At 40.6% G+C, this 26,350-nt stretch overlaps 1 protein-coding gene across 1 annotated transcript in view; it reads right to left on the bottom strand.

Moving 5' to 3' along the window:
• Positions 1-21,431: 21,431 nt before the first annotated feature.
• Positions 21,432-26,350, bottom strand: part of DTD1 (D-aminoacyl-tRNA deacylase 1) — a 1,026,657-nt gene continuing 1,021,738 nt past the window's right edge. Inside the window, exon 6 of the mRNA XM_044057001.1 lies at positions 21,432-22,934. The gene's annotated coding sequence lies outside the window, so the exon portion shown is untranslated. The remainder of the gene's footprint in view (positions 22,935-26,350) is intronic.

Genomic DNA, 26,350 nt, shown 5'->3' with positions numbered 1-26,350 from the left:
TTTCCACAACGGGGTACTTAGCTTTAGTTTGAAGACTTCAGTTCTGAAACTCGAAAATGAAAATTTCAGGTGTCGGCCGACCAGCACTTGTGAACTGCTTCTGCTTTGGGCACTGCGCAGCAAGAAAGACTGATTAAAATGGCATCGGCTGCATGTTTTATATCCCTGATGACCTGACATCATGAAAGAGGAGACAGCAACCGACGCAGGACCCAAGACTTTGTTATTCAGCCCGACTGTCGGCAACCTCCCAGCAGATTACCCAAATGTAATGACTACAACAGTGAAACACAAAGAACATCAGGAAATCAAACCTGTAATTCACTCTGATACAATAAATAAATAGTGCAGCTAAAAGTCTGTAATATTCCTAGTCTCCCTGTAAAAGTAAAACAAAATACTTATAGGTTTGTGCAAGATCTGAGGGCTGTAAACACCACAGTATTACCAAATTTTCTGTGTTTCCAAAACCAGCAACAATACTTAGTTGCATACCATCTACAGCAAAATATTTTCCTGTAACAGATCTCTGTTCAGCATTCTTTTCTCTACCTATCTGTTCTGAAAGTCAGTTTCTGTTTGCTTTGACTTACAAGGGACAGCAGTATACATGGACATGGCTGCCACAAGGATGCACTAAATCTCCTTCATTATTTTCTCAAATTCTAAAAAAAAATATTTAAAGGATGTGACATTTACAGGTGGGTCGGTGTTAGTGCAACATTTACTAATAGCATCAGATTCTTTTCAGCAGTGTTAACAGGATACCCTGCATCTTTTGACTACCCTTACAGGAAAAGGGCACAAAGTGTCAACAAAAAAAATTACAGCTATGGTTACCTCAGGTACGTTAACTTGGTTATTTAATATCTCACAGTAGGATCTTATAGTAGTTATCAGTCACTCTGACTCATCTTTATTTCTTAAAATGAAACTCATCCCTTCTTGACTGCACATCTAACTGAAATGAATGTGCACTTGTTCTTTTCCTGATCCATCTGTTTCTCTGATATGCTGTTCTTTTTTAAATCCTGCATCTTTGTTATTTATTGCTGAGGATGGTAAAGAGCATGATTGTGTGTGTGTGTGAGACTATCTGCTTTCTTCTAGAAAGGACTTAAAGGACACTCCTATTCACAATCCAAAACCCGTTAAAATAGAAACTGTCCGGTTGTTCTCTGATTCTTACAAAATCAAATGATGACACAAATCCGCCAGAAAATAATTCTCCACACTTTATTTAAGCTTCAAAATGTCTAGCTTTTCGTCTGTTAAAGCTAACCAACTTCTTCAGAACCAAGAAACACGTCACTAGCATTCAAAACTTACTTATAGTTTAAAAACAAACCACATGGTTAATGCATTAAGAACTATATGCTGCATTCACTACATCGGAAAAACATGAAAAGACATCTTTTCAATTAAAATTAAAAATAATGTCAAAGCCAAATTCATAGACATAAAAATGATCTAAAACATACAATTGAATTTCCAAAAAAATGCTCCAGATCTTCAACAGCTGAGGATTTTGCATTTCGGTCTTGCTGAGTCAATACTCAGCAACAACCGAATACAGGCATAACTGGTGGTAGGCATATGCCTTAAAAAATACAATACTGGCTATTCATTTACTATCATAACTATTTTGAACTGACAATATATTTACAGGAAGCACGATCACTAAAACTGCTTATAATAACTAGGTAGGTAGAGTAAAAACAGAAGCTCATCTGTTTTCCACTCTAATGTTATTGTTGCATATACTTTAGCGTACTCTCAGAAAATCATCCAGATGTGGAAATCACTAATAATAAATGTATGCCATGAAAATATATGATCTGAAATGCTGTGTTAACTGTTCATTTACCATCGTGCTATTACAAAATGATGATATTATACATATGTAGCACGATCGAAAAACTGTATGTAATTACTTAATAACTAAAGTCAGAGAGAAACAAGAACTCCCCTCTTTTCCACTCTAATACATTGTAACATATACTGTAGCATATAATCAAAAGATCATCACATTCCAGATACCTAAAAAATTATTTATAAAAAATATATATACAAAATATAAAAAATGTATATGTACTAAATCCTGTACTATATATATGACAATAATTAACAATTATTAACACTTTAACTCTATATAATAAAGTGTTAATAATTGTTAATCCGGATGATTTTCTGAGAGTACGCTAAAGTATATGCAACAATAACATTAGAGTGGAGAACAGACAAGCTTCTGTTTTTACTCTGTCTACCTACCTAGTTATTATAAGCAGTTTTAGTGATCGTGCTTCCTGTAAATATATTGTCACTTCAAAATAGTTATGATAGTAAATGAATAGCCAGTATTGTATTTTTTAAGGCATATGCCTACCACCAGTTATGCCTATATTCAGTTGTTGCTGAGTATTGACTCAGCAAGACCGAAATGCAGAATCCTCAGCTGTTGAAGATCTGGAGCGTTTTTTTTTTTTAGAAATTCAATTGTATGTTTTAGATTATTTTTGTCTAAGAATTTGGCTTTGACATTGCTTTTAATTTTAATCGAAAAGATGTCTTTTCATGTTTTTCCGATGTAGTGAATGCAGCATATAGTTCTTAACACATTAATCACGTGGTTTGTTTTTAAACTATAAGTAAGTTTTGAATGCTAGTGATGAGTTTCTTGGTTCTGAAGAAGTTGGTTAGCTTTAACCGACGAAAAGCTAGACTTTTTGAAGCTTAAATAAAGTGTGGAGAATTATTTTCTGGCAGATTTGTGTCATCATTTGATTTTGTAAGAATCAGAGAACAACCGGACAGTTTCTACTCCTATACACAATGCCAGATTCAATTTGTGGATGGTGCCTGATCAAGATGAAGATTTGGTCACAAAAAAAAAAAAAAAAAAAGTGTGTTTTTTTTTTTTTTTTTGCTGTGAAAAATTATCGAGTGCCCATCAAAAGGGCATAGATAATTTGGCAGATTATGCCACCAAGCAGATTACAAAAGCAATTATTATGTAATGCTATTGCAAAACTCTAATGATGACATATTTGATTCTGAAGTGTCTGTTTTCAAGGTGAAGCATCACAGAGAGAAATTCAAAGGTGGCATGTATTACATCCTCTGATGGAATATGGCGACATCCAGACAGCTGTCTGGTGACGCCTTCCTCCTTGCCACCTTACCTGGTAAGGACATATCTTTTACTAGTCCATGCAAATAAGGCAGCTTTATTTAATCAAATTACTTGAGGTTGGTATACTATTCATGTCTCCTCTTTGATACTTCAGTATGTTAATAGCTGTGCAATTGTTTAGAATACAATGTCAGCTACCACCACCTTGAGGACCTTTTGTTAATGTACAGATGGACTTTGTCCAGATGACTAAAGTACATAATTTATAATAATGTTTCATTGGTAATCTGTATGTTTTGTAAATCCTCACCCATATCACAAAGCAGATTCTGTAATTTTGGTGTACCTTGTACTATAATTTTTTTTAATCTTAGTCTTCACTGTCCCAAACATCCACAATCATCTGGACTAGTAGACAGGGTTAATAGGAAAATTAAAAAAAAAAAATTCTCAAATATTTGTACTACACAAAATTTAAATGGTCAGAGACGCTTTGAATTTTACAAGGAAACTGAGACCCTATGAGATATTAATGGGAAGACTCATAGCCCTTCCAGCTGCTCCCCTGTATCAAATGAAAAGATCAACTCTAATGGATAATAACAAGAAAATATTAATTTCTTAGAGCAGTACCACACCTCCCGACCGTACTGAATTACTCGTTTTTTACCGAGTTTTGGGGTCCAAATGATGGGGTGACACAAATTCCCCGAGTGGCACCCCTTAATTTCCGATTTTTTTTCCAGCTTTTGTTTTTGAATTTTTTGTTTCATGGTTTTGAGCTGTCATCACATGCGCGATGACATCAGCTCCATCAGCCTGTTGAAATTGAGCTTAAGGGCTCACGTCCACACATTTCCAGCTATTTGGATCTATCAGCGCAGCTGCGGAGGGTATTGCTTCATGGAATATCTGCTGCAGCAGAGAATGGAAAGGAATTACTTTATTTTTGCGAAGAAGGATCATGTCTGCTGCAAAGGGACTTTATTTTCTCGTGCGGCAGAGAGTACTGCTGCAAGGAGAAGGAACTGTCTGCTGTGAGAAAGAATGGAAAGGATTACTGCAGGTATGTAACAATCCAGACTTATAACACTGTAGACCCAGATATTTGTAGCACAGTTCAAAGTTCCGTGAGGAATGGTCAAGCTAATGAAAGATGGCAGCTGGTGGAGGGTCGGTTTCGGCCCTTTCTTTGGACAGAAGTAAATTGTGCTGGACAGAGTAATGATTTTAACCATGCCCTTCAAAAAGAAATATCAACAGTTGAAAACTATTAACAGTCAGTAAATTGCACAGAGCTTAAAATAAGTGTAGTTTAGTCAACTTACATCATAAAATGAATACTACAAGACATTTTTTATGCATTTTACTAAGAGCTAAGAAGTGTACGTATATTAATAAATATAGCATATAGTGGCAACTGGCAAGATGAAGAAAAGCAATTTGTAAGAGAGGGAGGAGGAAGGGCACTTCTTTAGGGTGTATTAAAATAAGCAATCACTTATTGGTGATACAAAGTAAGTTTAAAGTAGTGGAGAGGGTGGTTAGTGCATTAGGAAGTTTTAAAAGTACTTGAGAAAGGGGTAATGTAAAGGTTGTTGGAGCTTATGACGCAGGTAAAGTAACGAGTTTGAGGTAATAACGGTGGCTAAGAAAGGTTCTATAATCAGTTTGATCCTGGCCTTTTTTTGGGCTAAAAATTAGATCAGAGAGTGCTTACTATATATATTAATAATAAGATATTTTATGTAATGTGTGGACAATGCCATTTGTTATGTAATTGATTTAGGGTGTTGATTTGTGTAGAGCTTCACGTTTTTGCTGTCTTATAGTAACACTCTACCTGTATTCCTTATTTCCCCCTTACTGTCTCCCTTTTCTTAGCTTGTTGCTTTTTGTCCTAGTTCTTCTTCACCTCATCTATGTGTTTACTTCTTTAGCCTATTTGTGGGTCCTTTGTAATTTTACAATTAACTGTTACCTTAAATAATAGCTTCACATTTTCTAGAATATTGTCCTTTGCCATTTTACAATATCTACTATATCTCAATGCTCCAAGTTAATTAGCTGAACCTGCATGATAACTTTAAAGAGATCTTAGCTGTTGCATATTTTTGTTAGATGTCTTGAAACTTAGCATCCACCTCTTCTCAGTGACTGCAAGTGGAAGGCTTGCTCCTCCTCCTTAGTTTTAGTACTGGACTGTTGATTGATTTTAGTTTGCATCTCTGTAAGACTTCTGCCATTATTTGATGGAAGAAGAACGTCCGAGTAGGAGACTCTACAGTAGTCATTTTTCCTGTGCCCGTGGCAATGACAGATAGTGCCCTTTAAGAAATAGGCTGGCTAAATCTTGTGTTTTCACCACAGCAGTTGTACATGATTTTTGTTTTAATTTATATTTCCTGCCTGCCTTCCTTCCTAACATCTGAAGAACCAGGCTGTATCTTCACTATGTAACAAATTATCTTTAATCTGACAGATGTTAACTGTGGGATTAGTTACTAAGTAATACCAACTGTAAACTTCTCAATGGTTGGAGGTTGATATTCCCAAACCATTACATGCTTCCTGTCCCAGCTAGAAGTGTCCTATGTGTTTGTTACATCACGATCCTAAAGTAAGCAGTGATGTCTGTCCTCCACTAAGTCCATGTGTGTTCCCATTAACTGGGTGACCTAAGAGTTACTTGTGAACAGCACACTGTAAAATTTTTCATGGATGACTCTGTATAGCTGTTGGACTGTAGCTGTCTTACACATACCACCACTTTTATATAGTAGTGTTATCTTGGCTTGTTTCTATAAATTAAGTACGATCTCATGCTTAAACATATGTTAATTAAACTGGGTACTGGAGTGGCAGTGAATGGAGCCACTGTTTTAGGTAGCCTGGTAGGAGGTTGTTTACTGAGGGAGATTCATACTTCAGTTTGCTAAGGCTTTTCTACTAGTACTGTAGAAGTGGGTTAAAAGTTGAATTTGGCAGTTGGTTTGTCTATAGCTTTTTTTGTGAAATATTAATTCATAGGTTGGTACTAGGCTATCAGCCCTAGGGCCTATACAAGTCTAGCCATAACAATTCCCTGGCTATTTCTTCCCACACTATTTACTTCCCTGGACCCCTGTCTAGCAGGGCATGTGACATGATCCCCGGGGTGAATTTCCTTTCTCCCATCCAATCGTCAAGGTTCCTTTTGAAGAGGGCCAAAGAGGCACTCTGCTTGAATTGTATGGGCAATCAATTCCAGAGTCTGGGGAGTCTCTGGGTCAGGAACCTATCCCTCCAGCATGTTTTGTTTACTGTTATGACAAGGTTTAGATCCCTGGAGCATGTGGCTCTGAGGGATTGGGATTTCTTTAAGTGTAGCATGTCCAACAGCTCTGGGTTTGACATGGCCTTGTATGTTAAGCAGAGATCGCCTCTGAGTAGATGATATGTGAGAGTATAGCTGGAGTTTTTTAAGGCGGTCAGCATAGGGCATCTGCTTTAGGCCTGTGATTCTTTTAGTGAGGTATTTCTGCGGCCTTTCCAATTGTTGCAGATGTCTTGAGAGGTACATACCAAACAGGGTGTTGTATTCTACAATGGGTCTAATGAGGGATGAGTACAGTGGGACAATGACCTCCTTTTTTCTGGATGAAAAGCCCTTAGTGATGAGGTGTGCCACATAGAAGGATTTCCTGACTGTTGTGGCAATGTGGTTATCGAAGGTGAGACCACTGTCCACCTGTGTCCCTAAGTCTCTTATCACACTTTCGGTGTTTAGTGTACTGCCACCTATATGGTAATTCACGGATACATGTTTTTTCCCAAAGGGGATGACTATACATTTCTTGGCATTGAGTTTGAGCCCATGGCTCTGGCACCAGGCATCTCTTTCTGTAAGGCCCTTTTGTAGAATATCCACATAATTTGGGGATTCAATAATGACTAACAATTCCACTTGACTGTAGAGAAAATCATGCAAGCTTGAAAGCTTCTCAGCTGTGGATTTGAAACAGGGAAGTGTTGGGCATCCAATAGTGTGGAGGTCCTAAAGGGTTCAGGTTAGTGGATTTTGAATTTACAAGCAGGATAGTGACAGATTTCCAGATACATAATGGATTATTATAGTTATCATGTTACAATTTGGGGAAGTTGTTTTGCTTTTCTTTTAATATTTTGACATTTATTTCAACTTTGTCTGTATGTGTTGAGCAAGTTACTGTGGTTTATTTGATTATACTACTTTCATATCATGTCTTTTCTGACCTACTTTAAACTATCCTGGGTAGAGTATAATTTCTCACTGATAGTCTGCATATAGTCATGTATTTGTTTAGCTGGCTTAGAAGAAAATAATTGAGTGATTGTAGTGCTGATTAGTGTTTGTGCATTATGCTATAAAATGCAAAAAATAAAATCCAAATAATCATTGCAGAAGTAAAGCAGAATGCACACATTAGTATTTATGGTAAAATGGGTGAAATAGCCAGGTAATGGGACTTTGGAATGACTGGAGGGGGAATCTGGTGCTATATTTTGGTTCTGTTCAGTTTGTGTTTGAAAGTTGGTATCCCACAATTCCACTGGAGTGGGTGGGGTTATGCAATTATGTACGCAGATTTTATGTTAATCAGCATACAGATTTGTACCTATTTTTCACAGGTCTTGTCCAAATTTTTGATGTTTCCAGGTTGAGAGATATGAGCAGTACCTCTTCCTCCACCACCTGATCAGCCCTGTCACCAACTGCAGCTGGGTGACTGGGTTTATGTAAAAACCTTCTAAAGAAAAAATGGTTTGAGCCAGAGGTAAAAAGGCCCTTAACCTTGTAATCCTCACCACCCTGACTGCGGTCCACTGTGCAAGAAAACCAACCTTAATTCACTCATCCCACTGTAAGAAGACCTGTCGTGTGCCCCAGATGAATCATCATTGCTGGTGAAAGAAGATCCAAGTATGAAGGATGAATCATCTGCCCAGTGAAATGTATAAGGAGAAAAGTCAACTAAAACAGCACCTCATGGTGAATCCCATGACAACAGGTACTTTTGCTCTGTTTTTGTTGCTATCTCCTTTAATAATCTGGTTGACAGAAAATAGTTTCCTGTTCGTTCTTCGACAGTCCACTGGGGACTTAAATGTGATAAACCGTTGTGTATGTTCACATACACCTCAACATTCTAAGGCAGGGATTCCCATGATTCCAATTCCTGCATCACAGGTAACATGTGAGAAAGAACTTAGTGATACTAATCTAACCTGGTGTAATCTGACAAATTTTTTAAAGGTGGTTTCTCTTCAGCTTGCCACCACAAATTGTGGACACACGTTATGCCAGAAATGGGACTGTGCCAGTGGGAATCAGCAAATACAATGGCACTAGACATGAAAGTGTGTTGAACTCTTTACAGTTAAAATGCTATGACTGGAGGACGTGGCATGGGCATGATAGAGGATTGTTACTACATTTGTGGTGATCATGCCTACTCTTAGTTACAAACTGGTCACATTGTTGTTTTGTGGGCTATATTACTCCTGCTTTTCAACATTTAGAGAACCCTCCAGCAGGCAGACTGAGAAATAAGTGGGCAATCCACTAGGTGGAGCAAATATTTTCAGTTAACTCCTGGGTATGGAGTGCAAAGAACAATGCTAGACATCACCATGCTTGCTCAAATTCTTCAGAAGGTAGCTAACCATACTTTGTATCACATCACAATGACAAATAGAAAAATGACTGCAATATGAACTGTAGTGTTACAGAACCAACTGGCACTCAATATAATGCCTGCTAGAAAAGGGGGTCATGTGCCCTCATAAAAATCATTGTTATTCTTGCATTACTGACTACCATAATGAACAGGAAAAGTTGGCCAATGTCATGGAGCAGAGGGCCAGATATTTGGACAGTACTTCTAAACAATGGACACTTTTTGGATGGTTGGGCAGTGTATTTGGTAACCTGGAAACTAGTACTGTATATTTCAAGGTATAAAATTGGTATTATTCTTTTAATTGTTTTAATATTTTTTGGCCCTTAACCTTGTAATCCTCACCACCCTGACTGCGGTCCACTGTGCAAGAAAACTAACCTTAATTCACTCATCCCACTGTAAGAAGACCTGTCGTGTGCCCCAGATGAATCATCATTGCTGGTGAAAGAAGATCTAAGTGTGAAGGATGAATCATCTGCCCAGTGAAACGTATAAGGAGAAAATTCAACTAAAACAGCACCTCATGGTGAATCCCATGACAACGGGTACTTTTGCTCTGTTTTTGTTGCCATCTCCTTTAATAATCTGGTTGAGAGAAAATAGTTTTCTGTTGGTTCTTCGACAGTACACTGGGGACTTAATTGCACCTGCACGTAAAATGCCACTTGTACATGATGATGAACTTAAGTCAAACATTGCAAATGAAGCATATTTTATCAAATTAAGAAAAATCAAAATATAATTGTGTATTTTATGAAACTAGTAGTGTCAAAGGAGGGAGTCTGTTAGAGAAAAATGCATCTCTCATTCTTCTACACAAAATGCATATTAATATACAATTTCTGCACACATATGTTTGATGAATTATTTAATATTTGTTCATGTTAAAAATATGTAGTATAGATGCATAGTTATGCAAACCACAAATACTTACTGTAGTTCTGAGTGTTTCACAACTGCATTCTAATATCAAGCTGCAAGTGTATTAACAGATGACTGAAGGTAAAGAAAGTGCTGAAGGGGTTAAGGGATGTTACAAAGACTGGTTTCTGAAAGCAAGAAAGAGCACACTGTATGCAAGCTCTGACCTTCCCATGCTGGGTTGCATAGTTACAAGGAATATTTTGGAGTTAGAATGTTACTGTTACTGAAATATACAAGGTCAAGATTGATAAGCCAGATGGCTTGTGTTTTCCTAAAACATTATTGTTACTAAAAATATGATTGTTAAGTTTTCACATGTAGCAATACGTGAGAAGCATGAGAGTCTGAAGAAATCCTATTGGTCAAAGTCAATATTCTGCATGCATGCTATTGATAAAAAATAAAATAAAAACTTTGTATTTTTACTGCTTGGTAAGACTGATTTTTTTTAATTGTGAAGATAGTCTCCCAGCGCTGACATGTGGATTTAAATAAAAAGTAAAATTTTTGCACATCCTGAAGAGTTATTCTTGAGTCTAGACTAAAGGTAATTAATGTTATTTATGTATATTTTAAAATGCACTTTAACAAAGCATTATGTGAGGATATTAAAATCTTCTTAAAGCCTGCTGTTTCTAGCCATCATTGAAATTGGAGAAACCAAGTGGTTAGTTTTAGTCCTGGAAGATCTGGATGAGTCTGTCCTGATGGGTGAGACAGAAGATCTGGATGCAATTCCAGCATCCAAAGAGGGCATACTAAGTGAGACCAACGAAAGAGGAACCAGACCTGTCGAGGCCAAAAGGGAGCAATGAGAATCACCTTGCTCTTCAACCTCTGTGCTTTCTGAAGAAACCTAAATATGAGGGGTTGGGGAGGGTAAGTATAAAGAAGACCGGAGGGCCAAACATGACAGAACCTCTTGTTGACTGTCCCTGAGGAGGGATCAGGGCAAAGAAGCTGCTGAATTTGTTGTTGAGGGATGAAGCAAAAAGGTCGCATCAGGGATGTTCCCACTTGTGGAAAATCATGTTTGCAACTGATTGGTTTACAGATCACTCATGAGGCATCAGGATAGCTCTGCTGAGCCTGTCTGCCAGAATATTGGACTTCCCCAGAAAGCACATTGCAACTGGGAAGCAATCTGGAAGAGGTCATCCATTGCTAAACCCTCACTGCAGATGTGCCATACTATGGACATATTGTCCGTTTGTATTGCAAAAGTTCCTAGAGGGATATAGCTCTGAAGTGCTTGCAACACTAGAAGCACTAGTCTCATCTCTAGGACACTGATATGCAAAAATTGGTCTCTTGTGTCGACCATGTGTCTTGAACCATCAGACCCAGGTAATGCCCAGCTGGGAAACATCCGTGGTCAACGTGGCATTGGGGGAGGAGGAAGAACAAAAGGACATCCCTTTTCAACTTCTGAGTGGAGCCACCATAGAAGCGAGTCCAGGCACACTCAGATCTATTTGATTGGGTGATTCAGTGGCTAGAAGTGTAAAGACCACTGAATCACCAGTGTCCATCGAAGGATTTTCATATGTAAGCATGCTGTAGGAATCAATGTTATTGTGGCAGCCATCGAACTTAATGCTCTGAGGACTAGACTTGCTGGAGGTTTGGGAATGGCCAGAATCTGTATTATATGCGATTTTAAGGTGGATATCCTGTCCAGAGGCAAGTGGGCTAGGCAACTGGCTGTGTCTAGATGTGTTCATATAAAGCCTATGAACTGTACAGGACATAGCTGTGATTTCTGCATGTTGATCATGAAGCCCAAGGTAAGGGCTAGATGTAGTAGATAGTCCCTGGCTTGTAGTAGTAGATATCAAACACTAAAAAAATCTAATGCCAAAGAACCAAAAACCAATGTTTATTAACAAAGCTTTCGGGTCACAAACACCCTTCCTCAGTGCTACTATTATAACAATAAAAAATACAACATTTAAATAGTTCTTACAGAAACACATGATTACAGCCAGCCTAAATCATAATGCCATTAATCCCCAACTCTCCTATAACACTTTAAAGCTTTATAACAATACATAAAAACATATATAAAAAATGTGTGTAAAATATATCTAATATATATATATATATATATCTAATATATATATATATATATATATATATATATATATATATATATATATATATATATATATATATATATATATATATATATATATATATGTTTGTGACCCGAAAGCTTTGCAATAAACATTGGTTTTCGGTTCTTTGGCACTGGATTTTTTTAGGGTTTGATTTCTACTGTTATTGTTTCATTCCGTCTATTACAGTATAGACTACTTCTTTGTAGTAGTAGATGCTTGGTTGATGCAGTCAGGAGCCAGTCATCTAGATAAGGAAACATGTTGAATCCATGCAGTCTCCAAGTGAGCTGCTACTACTGTCATGCATTTGGTGAACACCCTGGGGTCTGTGGTGAGACCAAAGGGGAGTACTCTGAATTGATAATGACTGGCCCCCAACCAGAAGCAGAGAAAACCTTTGGAGTGCCTGTTCATTCTGATGTGATACTGTGTGTCCTGAAGGTCAACTGAGCACATCCAGTTGTCCTTTCGTAATAGTGGTAGAATGGACTGAACCGTGACCATTGGAAACTTCAAACTGTCTTCCGATTTGTTCAGGAATGTTAGGTCCAAAACTGGTCAGGTCCCCTTGTCTTCTTCAGGACTAGAAAGAACTTTGAACAGAATCCAAATCTGATTTGGTCTGGTGGGACCTTCTGGATAACTCTTTTTTCTAGCAGCTCTGTAATTTATAATGCTGCTTCCTCCCTCTGATTGGGTAGAACATTGGGGAGATTTTTCCTTGGTTTTGGTACTTGGAAAAATGGAATGGAACATCCTCTGGATATGATCTTTTGCACCAAACGATCATTTATGATGGCTAACCAGGCACCTGGGTACAAGGATAAGCACCCCGACTACCTCCAAGAGGAAAGTACAGTTATGTACACTTACACTCGAACATCTACATTTATGGTATCACTGTTGCAGTCATCACATTTGGGTTACCTGCTTGCAGTAGCCCTCAGTCAGCCTGATTAACAAAGTCTTGGGTCCTGCGTCAGTTGCTGTCTCATCTTCCATGACGTCAGGTAGTCAGGGGTATAAAGCATGCAGCTGATGTTATTACATCAGTTTTTCTTGCCCCAGATGTCAGGTGCCCCCATAATGGAAAGCAATTATATATACAAGGTAACACTTCTAACAAAAAAGCAAATACACCAAAAAGCTTTAAGCATAGAAAGCAAGAATAGAGGTATAGCCAATAGAAGTCAGGGGGCTGGAGGGAGGGTAACTAGGAATGCAACAGTGAATACACTTGAACATCTACATTTATGGTAAGTGTACACAACTGTACTATGTTCTTCGTGTTTCACTGTTGCAGTCCTCACATTTGGGTAGATTCCCAAAGCTAATAATGGGAGGAGGATATTAGATGGTATTAGGACCAGCTATAAGGCCTTGCAAGACTGCAGTGGCAAAGCCAGCTCTGGATTTAGAAAAAAATTGCAAATGGTAATGCTTGGTGAAGGTATGTACAGAACTCCAGGTAGCAGCTTCTAGGATGTCCCTGGTAGGGACACCTCTGAGAAAGGCTGTAGAGGTAGATGCAGCCCTGGTTGAATATGGTCTAATCCCCTGTGGGGTAGATTTTTCATGGTGCTTATAGCAGAAATGAATGCAATGACCTATCCATTTAGAAATGGTTTGCTTTGAAATGGCCTTCCCCTCTGCCCCTGCAGCAAATGCAACCAGCAGTTGTTCAGATTTCCAGAGAAGTTTAGTCCTATCCAAATAAAACCAAAGTTGTCTGTGCACATCTAAGGAGTGCAGTATTCGTTCCCCTTTGTTCTGTGGATTTGAAAAGAAGGTTGGCAAATGAATGGACTGATTAAGGGCCACACTGGATACCACCTTGGGAAAGAAGGAGGGATTGGTCCCGAGGGACACCCTGTCTGCTTGAAATATGATGAAAGGCTCCACTGCCATGAGGGCCTGTAATTCAGGCACCCTTCTTGCTGAAGTGATGGCTAAAAGGAAGGCTGTTTTACAAGAAAGGAATTTCAACTCTGCATTTACAGCTGGCTCAAAAGGAGGTAGAGTGAGTTTTTCCAATACAAAGTTATGGTCCCAGGCTAGAGTAGGGGCTCTCCTGGGTGGTCTTAAGTTTTTGGCCCCTCTGAGGTACTGCTTCAGCAGTGGATGAGAGAAGAGGGGTGGTTCTGTGTTGTAATGAGCTGAAATGGCTGAGGCATGAATTTTAATGGAGGAAAAGGAAAGGCCCTTGTGCAGCATCTCAGTTAAGTACTGAAGAATCTGAGGTAAATTGGGTGTCACTGTGCCCATCCCCTGAGTTTGGTTCCAGGAACAGAATCTTTTCCATTTTTCAGCATATGATTTTCTAGTACTAGGCCTCCTTGCCTCCAGAATGACATCCAACACTTGCTTACTGAGGGATGGTAACAGAGAGATCAGGTAATTAGCCAGGCTGCCAGGTTCAGGGTTTGAAGCTGTGGGTGCAGAATCTGGCCCTCCTGCTGGGACAGCAGGGCAGGGGTCTGAGGCAGGTGCCATGGTGCCAGCAGTGACACACTGCGCAAAAGGGGGTACCAGTGTTGGTGTGGCCAGTCTGGTGCAATCATTATCGTCCTTGGTTTGTCCTGTTTGATCTTTAGTAGTACCTTGGAGAGGAGAGGCAGAGGGGGAAAGGCATAAACTGATGGGTTTTTCCAGGTGAAGGACAGGGCATCCACTTTCCAAGCTTGCTTGTGGGGAGTCCTTGTGCAGAATTTTTCCAATTGGTAGTTCTGGGGGGAGGCAAACAGGTCTATATCTGGGCTCCCCTACTTGTTTCTCAACATGTTGAACATCTTTGGTTCAAGTTTACACTCGTGTGGGTCCATGAGATTTCTGCTTAGTTCATCTGCCAGTGTATTTAGCTTTCCTGGCAGGAATTGAGCCTGTAGGTGCACTTGGTACCTCAAGGCTGTGTTCCACAGAGCCATGGCTAGTCTGCAGAGAGGGCATGTGTGGGTTCCCCCCTGCTTGTTTATGTACCACATAACAGTTGTGTTGTCCGTCTTCATCATTAATTGCCCTGGAAGAATGTGGTCCTTGAAGGCTGTCAGAGCATTTTGTATAGCTAACATTTCTTTTTGATTGATATGCAGGTGCACTTGAATTGGGTTCCATTTGCCCTGAATGCACTTCCCTGCAAAGTGAGCCCCCACGCATAGTCAGATGCATCTGCTGTTAGGGTTTGGGCAGCAGGGGTTACAGTGAATGGCAGTTCTTTGTTTTGGTGACAGGCCTCTGCCCACCAAAGGAATTCTATCTGTAGACAAGGTATGATAGGAATCATTGCTTCTAGATCCTGAGAATGTTGACACCCATAGGATTTTTAGATACCATTGTAGTTTCCTCATATGCAGTCTTGCATATGGAATTAGGAGAATGCAGGAGGCCATGAACCTGAGGGCTTGCAGTATTTTCCTTGCAGATAGCTGGGTCTTTGTAGTCAGCAGTTTGAAGTAGGCTGTCAAATGAACTTGTTTTTCTGGCGTGAGAAAGGCCATCTGGGAAGTTGTATTCAAGCTTGCTCCCAGGAATACAATTTGCTGGCAGGGTACAAGATGTGATTTCTTTTTGTTTATGGTGTACCCCAGATAAGTTAGCACCTTTTGTACAAATGCCAGATGATTCAAAAGTATGTCCTGGATTTCTGCCTGAATTATACAATCACCCAGGTATGGATATATTTGGATATTTCTTTGCCTGCAAAATGCAATGACTGGAGCTATGCACTTTGTGAATACCCTGGGTGCAGTAGATAAGCCAAAGGGCAATGCAGATAACTGATAGTGCATGTAACCTGCTTTGAAGCATAGGTATCTTCTGCAAGATTCCCTTATTGGGATGTGCAGGTAGGCTTCTTTTAAATCCAGTGTTGCCAACCAGGCATCCTTGCCTAGCATAGGGAGCAGCTGGTGAAGACTTAGCATCTTCAATTTTGGGATCACCAAAAATGTGTTTAGGATAGAGAGGTCCAGGATAGGACGCCAGGAGTTGTCTTTTCTGGACACCAGGAAAAGTCTTGAGTAGAACCCTTGTCTCCTTTCCTCTTCTGGAACAGGTTGAATAGCCCTGATGCTTAAGAGAGAGATTTTGCTTTTGAGCCTCTGCCCACTGATTTGGGGGGAGATCTGGCCAACTGTTTAGGGTTGGTAAGGAGTAAAAGTGGAATCTGTATCCCTGGGAAACTATATTTAAAAACCATTTGTCCTGGGTAATGAGTTCCCAATTTTTTGCCTGCTGGGCAATCTTTCCCCCCTAAAGGAAGAGTTAATTGTGCAGGGCTTGGAAGATTTAAAGTTAGGTCATTGGGGCAGTTTACCATAGGGGGGAGTCCCTGCTTTGGAAGTGAGAGTCCCCCACTGCTTAGCCCTGTGAGTACCTTGGGACTGAAGCCTGGGAGTTCTGCTGGTTCTGGGTCTGAACTAAGAAGGCCTGGAAGAGGCAGAAAAGGACCAGTTTTTAGAGGGCCAATGTCTACTAAATCTGGGAGGCTGTACTTACAGCAAATCTTTAACAGTTTGCATAGATTTAGCTTTTTCCTCCATCTTTTTAAGTACTACTTCTGCTCTGTTGCCAGACAGACGGTCTTGGTTTAAGGGAGCATCCAGCAATTTAGCTTTAACATGATCTGGCAAAGATTCTCCTTAAGCCAAGCCTGCCTTCTAAGTACAGACCCAGTGACAGCCGCCCTGCAAGCTGCCTCTAGTGAATCAAAACCACATTTGTTTTCCAACTTGTTCAGCAGAATGCATTAAATCCTGTAAATCTTTATTTTCAACACAGTCAGGAATCAACATCATTTTCTGTTTAAGCAATCCAATAATATGCTGCTGATACTTTAACATATGAAGCTGGCAGTTTAAGGCCCTAATGGCCAAGGCTGCATAAGTGTATACCTTCTTACCCCATCTATCCAGCACCCTGGAATCTCTATCAGAGGGGGGTAAGATTTTTGGCAGTAGTAGCCTTAATGCCCTTGAGTCCCTGTGAAATGGTCTCAGGATCCACAGTAGGATTTTTAAAGAGGAACTTGTGAGAGTCAGGAACCCTGTAATATCTATCTGGTTTTCTGGGAGCAGGAGGTAAAGAGTCAGGGGCCAAGCTAGATTCTGAAAAGGCATCATCAACAATGTCCAGTACAGGAGGGATAGCTAAAGGCCTGTGCTGGGGCAGGAGTAAGAAATCCCTAAGCCTCTTTTTAGAGTCAGAGTAATCCTGGCTTTCCCAGCGGAAATGCTCCCTAAGAGTATGCAAGGTTTCACCAAAAGAGAAATCCTCTGGAGGGGAAGCAGAGGGAATAGAGTCCTCTGCATCAGAATCCTCATAGGTAGATAAGGGTAAATCTTGGTCATCAGAGGAAACAGAAATTTCAGAGTCCTGATCAGAAGAATCATAAGCAAACTCACTGCTAGGTCTCTTAGAGGGGGAAGGGTGGCTTCCCCTGATTAAAGTAATAAGGTCTTCAGCCATTCTTATAATTTGTTTTTTAGGCATAGAGGCCTGACCATGCAGTCTGGTCATCGGTTTTCTGGGCATGGTTGAAGAAGAAGATGGCGTTGGTTTAATATGCAAGTCAGTAGGCCTGAATACGCCCTCAGAAGCCGGTGCCTGCACAGCGGCTCCTGACCCATCCAGAGTAGAGGCATCTGCAGGTTCCACAGTTGAAGCATCTCGCAGCATACCGGACTCCGAATGGGTCTCAGTAGAGGCCTGCGAATCTGAAGTAGCGGGTATCAGGGGCTGCGAAAGTGCATCACTGAGTACCGGTGAACTGGCGACTAGCTAAGGAGAAGCGTCGTCGGCATCTTTGGACCTATGCAGTCTGTCTCTGTCTTTATCTTTGTGTTTTTTCAGAATGTCGGTAGTCGGATGGCTTACCAAAGCCATATCTGGATAATTGAACCGAGTACCAAAATATTTAGAAGTGTAAATAAACCGACGAATAGTTCGTTGTTTAAATAAGGCACAAAACCGACTGCAAGGTACGTCGTGGTCAGGGGCTAGGCAAGGAATACAGTACAAATTAAAAGCTTTATGAGGTATTTGCTTTCCACAAGAAATACAATTATTAGCTTTTACTGACATCGGTTTAAAGCAAGAAAAGGTTTCCCCAACGGGGCACTTAGCTTAGTTGAAGACTTTGGTTCTGAAACTCGAAAACAAAAATTTCAGGAGTCGGCTGACTGCCACTTGCGAAGTGCTTCTGCTTCAGGCACCGCACGGCAAGAAAGACTGATGTAATGGTGTCGGCTGCATGCTTTATACCCCTGACTACCTGACGTCATGGAAGATGAAACAGCAACCAACACAGGACCCAAGACTTTGTTAATCAGGCTGACTGAGGGCTACTGCAAGCAGATAACCCAAATGTGATGACTGCAATAGTGAAACACAAGGACATCAGTCAGGCAACCTTTCAGGAGCACTGATAGCATCTATCTGAGAAGGAATCTTGTGATCCTTGATTTTATGGACCCCCCCCCCCTCTACTGCATGGGCAGTGTCTACCATTATAGTTCTTTCCCCCAGCTGCCACTGGAGGAAAACCTCCCTGTGATTCCTGAAAAGGAACATGAGACTTTTTGAACCACAATTTTTTTACCATCACAAGTTCCTGCAGAAAGGTCTTTGTGGGGTAGAAAAAAATGGATTCTGATGGCAGACAAGTTCTTTCCTTCTTTCTCACTATGGGAGAGTATCTCCTTAACAGTGGGACCAAATAATGATGATCTATCAAAAAGAGCACTGATGAAGTATGCCTTGAAAGGTTGCAAAGTCTCTAAGCCACATCCAGGCATGATGCCTTATAGCAATACCTGAACCAGCAGCACTTGAGGTACCCTCTGAGGCATGAAAGATTAGCCCCCACAGACAAGTTAGAGATAGACCGTAGGGAGGCCAATCTGGAGGAAAGTGTTTTCTGTTCCTTTGCAGATGTGGGCCCTGGGGAAGAGCTAAAGAGTTCCTTAATTAAGTCCCTCTGTTGAAGTGCACCAGGTAGTTCAGCGACTGCAATTGGAAGGTCGCTGGTATGTAACACCCTCTTCCCAGATTTGTCCAAAGCCTTAGACTCCCTGTTAGGGGGATGGACAGAGGAACTCTTTTAGGCTAGCTCCTCCTTAGTGGCTGCTGTGACAACCACGGCATTTACTGGGGAACCTTTTGTCTAGTATTGCTTATCTGAATGGGCATTGAAGATTTTGTCAGCTCTTTTTGGTATGTGCTCCACAGTGTCCTGCTCCTTCCACACCCTGCAGGAGACAAAGTCTATAAGATCATCTGTGGGGTGGGTCAGCCAAGATGTAGACGGGTCAGACCTGAAGACCTCCAGAAACACAGACTCCTCTGAGGACAGGCTTTGGGTAGACAATTCACCTCTTTGGCGTAGGATTTCAAAGATGTCTCCAAAGGAGACATCTTCGGGTGGGGATCTTTGGGACCCTTCCCCTTCATCAAAGTCCATGTCTTCTGTCACTGATTCCTGAGGGGAATCCAGGTGCCTCCTCCTGCACAGTCTCTTTCGAGGGACCTCCTCGGTGGGATGTTCTGGCAGGGAGGTGTCAGAAGAGAGAGGGCGCTCCACAGGGGTGATACTTGGAAACTCTTAGGGTCTGGCTAATCTTGAGGTGGAGGATGAGCAGACTCAGGTGCAGAAGTCAGAATAGGTAGGATCCAAAGGAGGTAAAGTCAAAGCAATTCCCAGCTTGGAGAACACCCTCTCTACCACTTCAAATGTAGAAGGACCCAGAGAGGCCAATGGCAATCCTTCTGGAGCTGTAGCTCTCACAGCACACAACTCCAACCCTCGCAGATCTCATATCCTGAAGGGGGAGTCTGAACCGAGCTGTCCAGTGATGAGGCTCTGAAGGAAAGCGATGGCTCTGAAAACTTTGGAGTCGAGCTCAGCCCCTTAGACCAGATGCCATTGCTTCGGCTCTGAGATCCCTCGTGCTCCAACAGAGTTGGAGCCAGGTGGATCACAGAATTCATTGGAGCTGAGCGTGGACACTCCATAGGATCTGACACTTCAACTCTGGTTATGTCCAGATCTGAGGGTTCCAAAGCAGGAGACTGGATTCAGAGGAGATGATATTAAAGGCACAAAAGAATGACAGTGGTCCACAGATCTGGAAGACAGAAGAGGCAAACCTCCTATCTGAATCTGCATACTGAGGAATTTCCTCATCATCCTGTCCACCTCTGCTTCAGAAAGACTCTGGCAAGATCTTATGGAGGAAGAAGTGGATAGGCCTGGGAGATTTCCATGGGGTCCCCTGAAGAAAGGGAGACCCAACAGAATGAGATATTACCTCCAGGGAGGTAGTAGGAGTCAGGCGCCAAAAAGGAGTCAAAGAAGTCTGTGTCAGATCCTAAGGCTTTGGATCTGACAACTTCAAAGTTTTGGTAGTAGTCTCTAAAGTAGCCCTTTTTGAAGACCAGGCAGGAGAGCGTTTTCTGCGCTCCTTAAAACTTTTTAGTAGGGGGTTGAGCCCGATTCTTTAGAAAGTCCAGCAGGAGAAGAAACAGACTGAGGAAGTAGGCCCTTCAAAAATCAATTTATTGTAGTGATTAACCAGGGCTTGGACACTGAAACCCACACAGATGTCACAGTCCATATCTAAATCACTAGGGCCTAAGCAGTAAACACACTCCCTGATGGGATCAGACTGAGGAATCTTGTGCCCACATGAAATGTATTTTTTCTAACCCACGGACTTGTCCAGTTTGTCAGCTATTGGTTAAAAAAAAAAAAAATACAGGGGCATTATGGGTAAGGGAGGAGCTTGAGAGTCGGATTCTAACCTATAAAATAGGTAGAGTTGGCTCAGAAATTTGGATCTGAAACCAAAAGTTGAGGAATGAATGAAAATGACAACACCAGATATTCTGTTACTCAAGTCAGTTTTAGTTATAGTCAAACACCTTCAAGTTTATACTGGAACATTTTTATGCAGAGATATATACATAGAATGCTTGTTACCACTTATAAAATTTCTAAGTTTAGTACAATGACTTCTTCAGTTTGCTGAAGATGCAGTAAAGATGTAAAGTTTATTGGGCACATATGTTTATGGACTGTGAAAAATTAAATGTACATTGGGAAGAGAAATATTTTACTAATGAATGTTCAACTTCCTTTATCTGTAAAAAAAAAAATAAATAAATAAAATGCTTGGAAATCTTCTGGCAGTAGCTAGAAAAATTATTACAAAAACCTGGAAATCAAATTCAATTCCTACATTCAAAGGATTTTTTAATTTAATAGCATTGCTATGTACAAATGAAATATAAGTGATTAAAATAAGATATGTAAATCATACTAAGACATTTAGTTGTTGGGATAGCCATGAAATGTTGCTACTGAAATACCCGTGCTCCATTTGTTAATTGTACAAGACTACCTTGATGATTCAATGTATTTCTAACACTGTGTAACAGTGATATTTGCTTTCTTCCTTTCTGTGTATATATTGTAGACATGTTAAATGAATAATTTCTTAAAAAGAATGAAATTTCAAGCACAATGCAGAGGCCTTGCTGAAAATAAAACACACAAACTGGACTTATCAACTCTTTTAGTGCAATTTTCCAGTGGTTACAGAGCTCATCTGCTACACAGCAGATATGAAGAAACAGGTTGGAATGCAAACAGTGCTGTACATTACAGTACTGTCAAAACATTCACATTAAAATTAATCACACTGTCAAAACTAGATAAAACAGCAACTGCTCAGATACACCATCTGTATGATTTGGATAAAAACTGCTGAAACCCAGCAAACAGTGAAACTCAGAGCAACTCTGTATATACAAACAGCTAATTGATGTTGTAAATGAAATAAAACACCATGCATAATGCAGCATTTTAAGTCATATTTCACAATGCCTTGACATGTAATGTGCACTACAACTTTAACATGATTTTTTTTTTTTGTTACAAAGAAAAAGGTTCAGATGCAAGTTGGTACACATTACATGTATGCTTCTTCCCTTTTTTTACAATCTTAGAAAAACACGTACACTAGCATGAGTAACAATAAAGGAAAGTGACACAGACAGTGTAAATATGAACAAGGTAGTATGTGCTCATGCAAGCCTGACATTTTTGCACACAGCATTTTTTTCCAATGTAGAGTGGCAATGAAAACATATGTCTTAAGGTGCACACACACCGGAAAGATAAAAGGCATAAGGTAATGTACGTAAATAGCAGTGCAACTACTAACATTAAATAGCCCTTTGCTACACTGCCCTAATGTCAGTAAAATAACTGTGTAACCCACTTGCTATAATCCGACACAGCAGCAATACATAGAAAAAAGCACACATTGACAGCTATATCAGCAGCATGAAATTATTTTTTATATGCTGTGCTTGCTAAAGCTAATTGTGCATACTACAGATCACTGCGCAATGCCAATGTTCTTTTATTGTGTAGTACTCTCTACTCGGCAACTGATGAGCTATAACAAAATCCTGCTCAGTCTTCCTGCAACATACAGACTTTGGTTACAAGACAGGCCTTTCAAAAGAAGTTGGGAAGACATACCTAGACAAAATCCTCTGGCAAAAAGAAATAGAAAGTGAAGCTAGTGATAAGTGTGAGTTGTGCATTTACTAGTATATACTGAAGAGAAAACAGGCACAGTGGTCCTTATCTCTCACCAGCTTCTGTGCTTCTACATACAGCAAGGGCTACACACAGTATGCTAATGTCACACAGCTCACCACTACGTAAGTGTATGCACTTCTGTCTCCTAGTGTCATATGACAAGAAGAAGGGAAGACTAAGACAAAAAATATATACATACACAGTCATGGAGAAGATGAAAAAAAGAGCAAATAATCTGTTCATTGGCTCTTTAACAAGCTGGACAGTAATTTAACCCCAGAACATTGAACATTACTTTGGAGCCATTCATCCCATAATACAACTGCAGCCTGGTAACCCTCCCCCCTTTTTTCTTCTTCATAGTTGTCTGAAACAAAGTTCAACTGTCAGCTGGCCCAAGTCTTCTATGAAGTCTGAAGGATCCAGTGCAGCCATTTTGAGAATGTCATCTGGAAAAAAAGACATATGGCAAATAAATCATTTAAGCTTAATTAGTGAGTCTAAAATATAAATCTCTGACATACAACCTGCCCCTATGTCTCCTATAAAGAATTCCCAAAAGAAAAAAATCTAATGCATAAACATTATTAATTTTTAAAATGTTTAATATGACTATCCAAAATACTGGAAAAAAAACAAAACAAATATAGATACAGTAAAAAAGTACAGTTTTGTACCTACCATAAATGTAGATGTTCGAGGATCCACATTGCTGCAGTCCTAACTATTGGGTAGTCCGCTGTCCAGTCGGCCCGAATACCAGAGTATATGGCTGACGTCGGTCAGGGCGCATTAGACTGACGTCAGTACGTCAGGGTACTAATGCGCATGACCGACGTCATATCCTCAGTCTTTTCTTGCCCCAGATGTCAGAAGACCCTAAAAAGACAAGGCCCAAAATACCTGCACCAAAAATATGTACAATATATACAAAAATATATATAAAAATATCAGCATATAACCTCACCTACACAACCACCCCTAAACACAGAGGGGAAGGAGGGAGGGTAAATTGACTGCAGCAATGTGGATCCTCGAACATCTACATTTATGGTAGGTACAAAACTGTACTATGTTCTTCATTCCACATTGCTGCAGTCCTAACTATTGGGTAGAATCCCAAAGCAGAGGTAAGGGAGGCTGGCAAATCATAAAGAAGCAGGAGCTGACAACATGCCTTGCAAAATAGCTGTGGCAAAACCAGCCCTAGACTTAGAGTAGAGAGGAAGGTGATAATGCTTAGAGAAAGTATGTACTGAACTCCAAGTAGCTGCCTCCAAAATATCCTTAGTTGCCACCCCTTAGAAATGCTGTTGAAGTGGCAGTAGCCCTAGTGGAATGAGGCCTAATCCCAGCTGGAATCTCCTTGCCATGATGGGAATAACAAAATGCAATGCAAAACCCAATCCACCTAGAAATAGTTTGTTTTGACACAGGCTTGCCCTTCTAACTCAAAGCAAAAGAAACAAACAGCTGCTGAGACTGCCTAAAATCCTTAGTCCTGCTTAAATAATAACGCAATTGCCTGTGTACATCTAAAGTGTGCAAAATCTTTTCCCCTTTATTTTGGGGTCTGCATAAAAGTAGGCAAATGAATAGTTTGGTTTAAAGCCACACTAGAAACCACCTTAGGCATAAAGGAAGGATTAGTACGTAATGATACCCTATCCTTATGGAAAATCAAAAAGGGCTCTACTGCCATAAGGGCCTGCAACTCAGACACCCTTCTTGCAGAAGTAATAGCCAACAGAAAAGCAGTCTTCCATGACAAGTATTTCAATTCAGCAGTAGCCGGAGGCTCAAAAGGTTGTAGAGTAAGTTTTTCCAACACAAAATTGAGATCCCAAGCAGGAGTAGGAGCTCTACGTGGGGGTCTTATATTCTTTGCCCCTCTAAGAAACTGCTTGAACAAAGGATGCGAAAACAATGGTGGGTCACAATCATAGTGAGCTGAAATTGCTGCAGCATGAATCTTAATGGAAGAGAAGGACAAACCTTTGTCCAATAACTCAGTAAGATATTGAAGAGCCACACTCAAATTAGGCTCAGAAATCTCCAAATTCTTTGCTGTACTCCAAAATAAAAACCTCTTCCATTTTTCTAAGTACACTTTCCTTGTACTAGGTCTTCTAGCTTCCATAATCACATTTAAAACTTGTTGAGGAAGTTGAGACCTGCTGTGTTTCAACACAGAATATGCCAGGCTGTTAGATGAAGAGAGTGAAGCTTGACATTGAGCAGATGACCGTCCTTCTGAGATAACAGGTGTGGAATCAAAGGTAAAGGCCATGGAGGCTTCCTTACCAGACTCCTTAGTAGTGGGTACCAGTGTTGCCGAGGCCAATCTGGAGCTATTAAAATCATCCTTGGCTTGTCTTGTCTGACCTTAAGAGCACCTTTGGAAGAAGAGGCAGAGGTGGAAAGGCATACACATGAAGATTTTTCCAACTGAAAGAAAGAGCATCCACTTTCCAAGCTGTGTGATGAAACCCTTTGTGCAAAACTTTGGCAGCTGGTGGTTTAGTGGAGAAGCGAACAGATCTATGTCTGGAGTTCCCCATGACACTGTCAATTTCTGAAATACATGAAGATCCAGTTTCCACTCGTGGGGATCCATGATTTGTCTGCTTAACACATCTGCTAAGGAGTTCTGTGCTCCGGCAGAAACCTTGCCTGAAGAGTTAGTTGCAAGCTGAGCGCAGTCTCCCATAAAATCATTGCTTGCCTGCATAGAGGATAAGAATGTGTTCCCCTTGTTTGTTGATGTACCACATGACAGTTGTGTTGTCTGTTAGAATCAACACCTGCCCTGGAAGAAGTAACTCCTTGAAAGCCATTAATGCAAACTGGACTGCTAACATCTCCTTCATGTTGATATGTAGATGCTGTAGTCTGGCAGGCCACTTGTCTTGTATCCACTTTCCATTTAGATGAGCTCCCAAGCAATGTCCGAGGCATCTGTCGTTAAAATCTGACTCGCCTCTGGCCGGGTCACAGAGAGTCCCTTGTTTAGGTGACATTCCTGAGCCCACCACAAAAATTCTTTTGAAGGCAAGGTATTATTTGAATGACAGTGTCCAAATCCTGGCAGTGCTGTGTCCATACATTTTGAGATACCATTGCAGCTTCCTCATATGCAGTTTGGCATTGGGAAGCACCAGAATACAAGATGCCATGAACCCTAATGCTTGAAGGACTGTCCTTGCAGTCAGCACGGACTGATGAGATAGTTGATGGAAGTAAAGGGATAGACTCTTTTGTTTGTCCGGGGTTAAAAAGGCCATCTGGGCTGCTGTATTCAGTCTCACACCCAGAAAGCACATGTCTTGAGAGGGTACTAGACTGGACTTTATTTCGCTCACAGAATACCCTAGGCATCTTAGCACTGCTATAACATATTCCAGATGCTGTAGAAGGTCTTCCTTTTCTTGAGCCAGAATCAGGCAGTCGACCAAGTAAGGATAGATTTGAATTCCTTTTAGCCTGAAGTAAGCTATCACTGGAGCCAGAACCTTTGTGAATACTCTGGGCAGTAGATAAGCCAAAGGGCAATGCAGAGAACTGATAATGAGAATTTCCAGCTCGAAACGCAGATACTTCCTGCAACTTAGTCTTATAGGCACATGAAGGTAAGCTTCCTTGAGATCTAAAGTTACCATCCAGTGATCTTTGCCCAGCAGAGGTAAAAGCTGTTGTAACGCCAACATCTTGAACTTGGGAATGTCCAGATAAGTGTTGAGGATAGATAAATCCAAAATTGGTCTCCACGTGTTCCCCTTCTTTGGTACTAGGAACAGGCGAGAATAAAATCCTAGGCCCCTTTCTGATACAGGGACTGGCTGAATGGCCCCTATTTGGAGTAACA

Source organism: Protopterus annectens, chromosome 1.part2, assembly GCF_019279795.1.
Source record: "Protopterus annectens isolate FY-2018-M chromosome 1.part2, PAN1.0, whole genome shotgun sequence".
NCBI lineage: Eukaryota > Metazoa > Chordata > Ceratodontiformes > Protopteridae > Protopterus > Protopterus annectens.
This window is presented reverse-complemented; position numbering and strand designations above follow the sequence as displayed.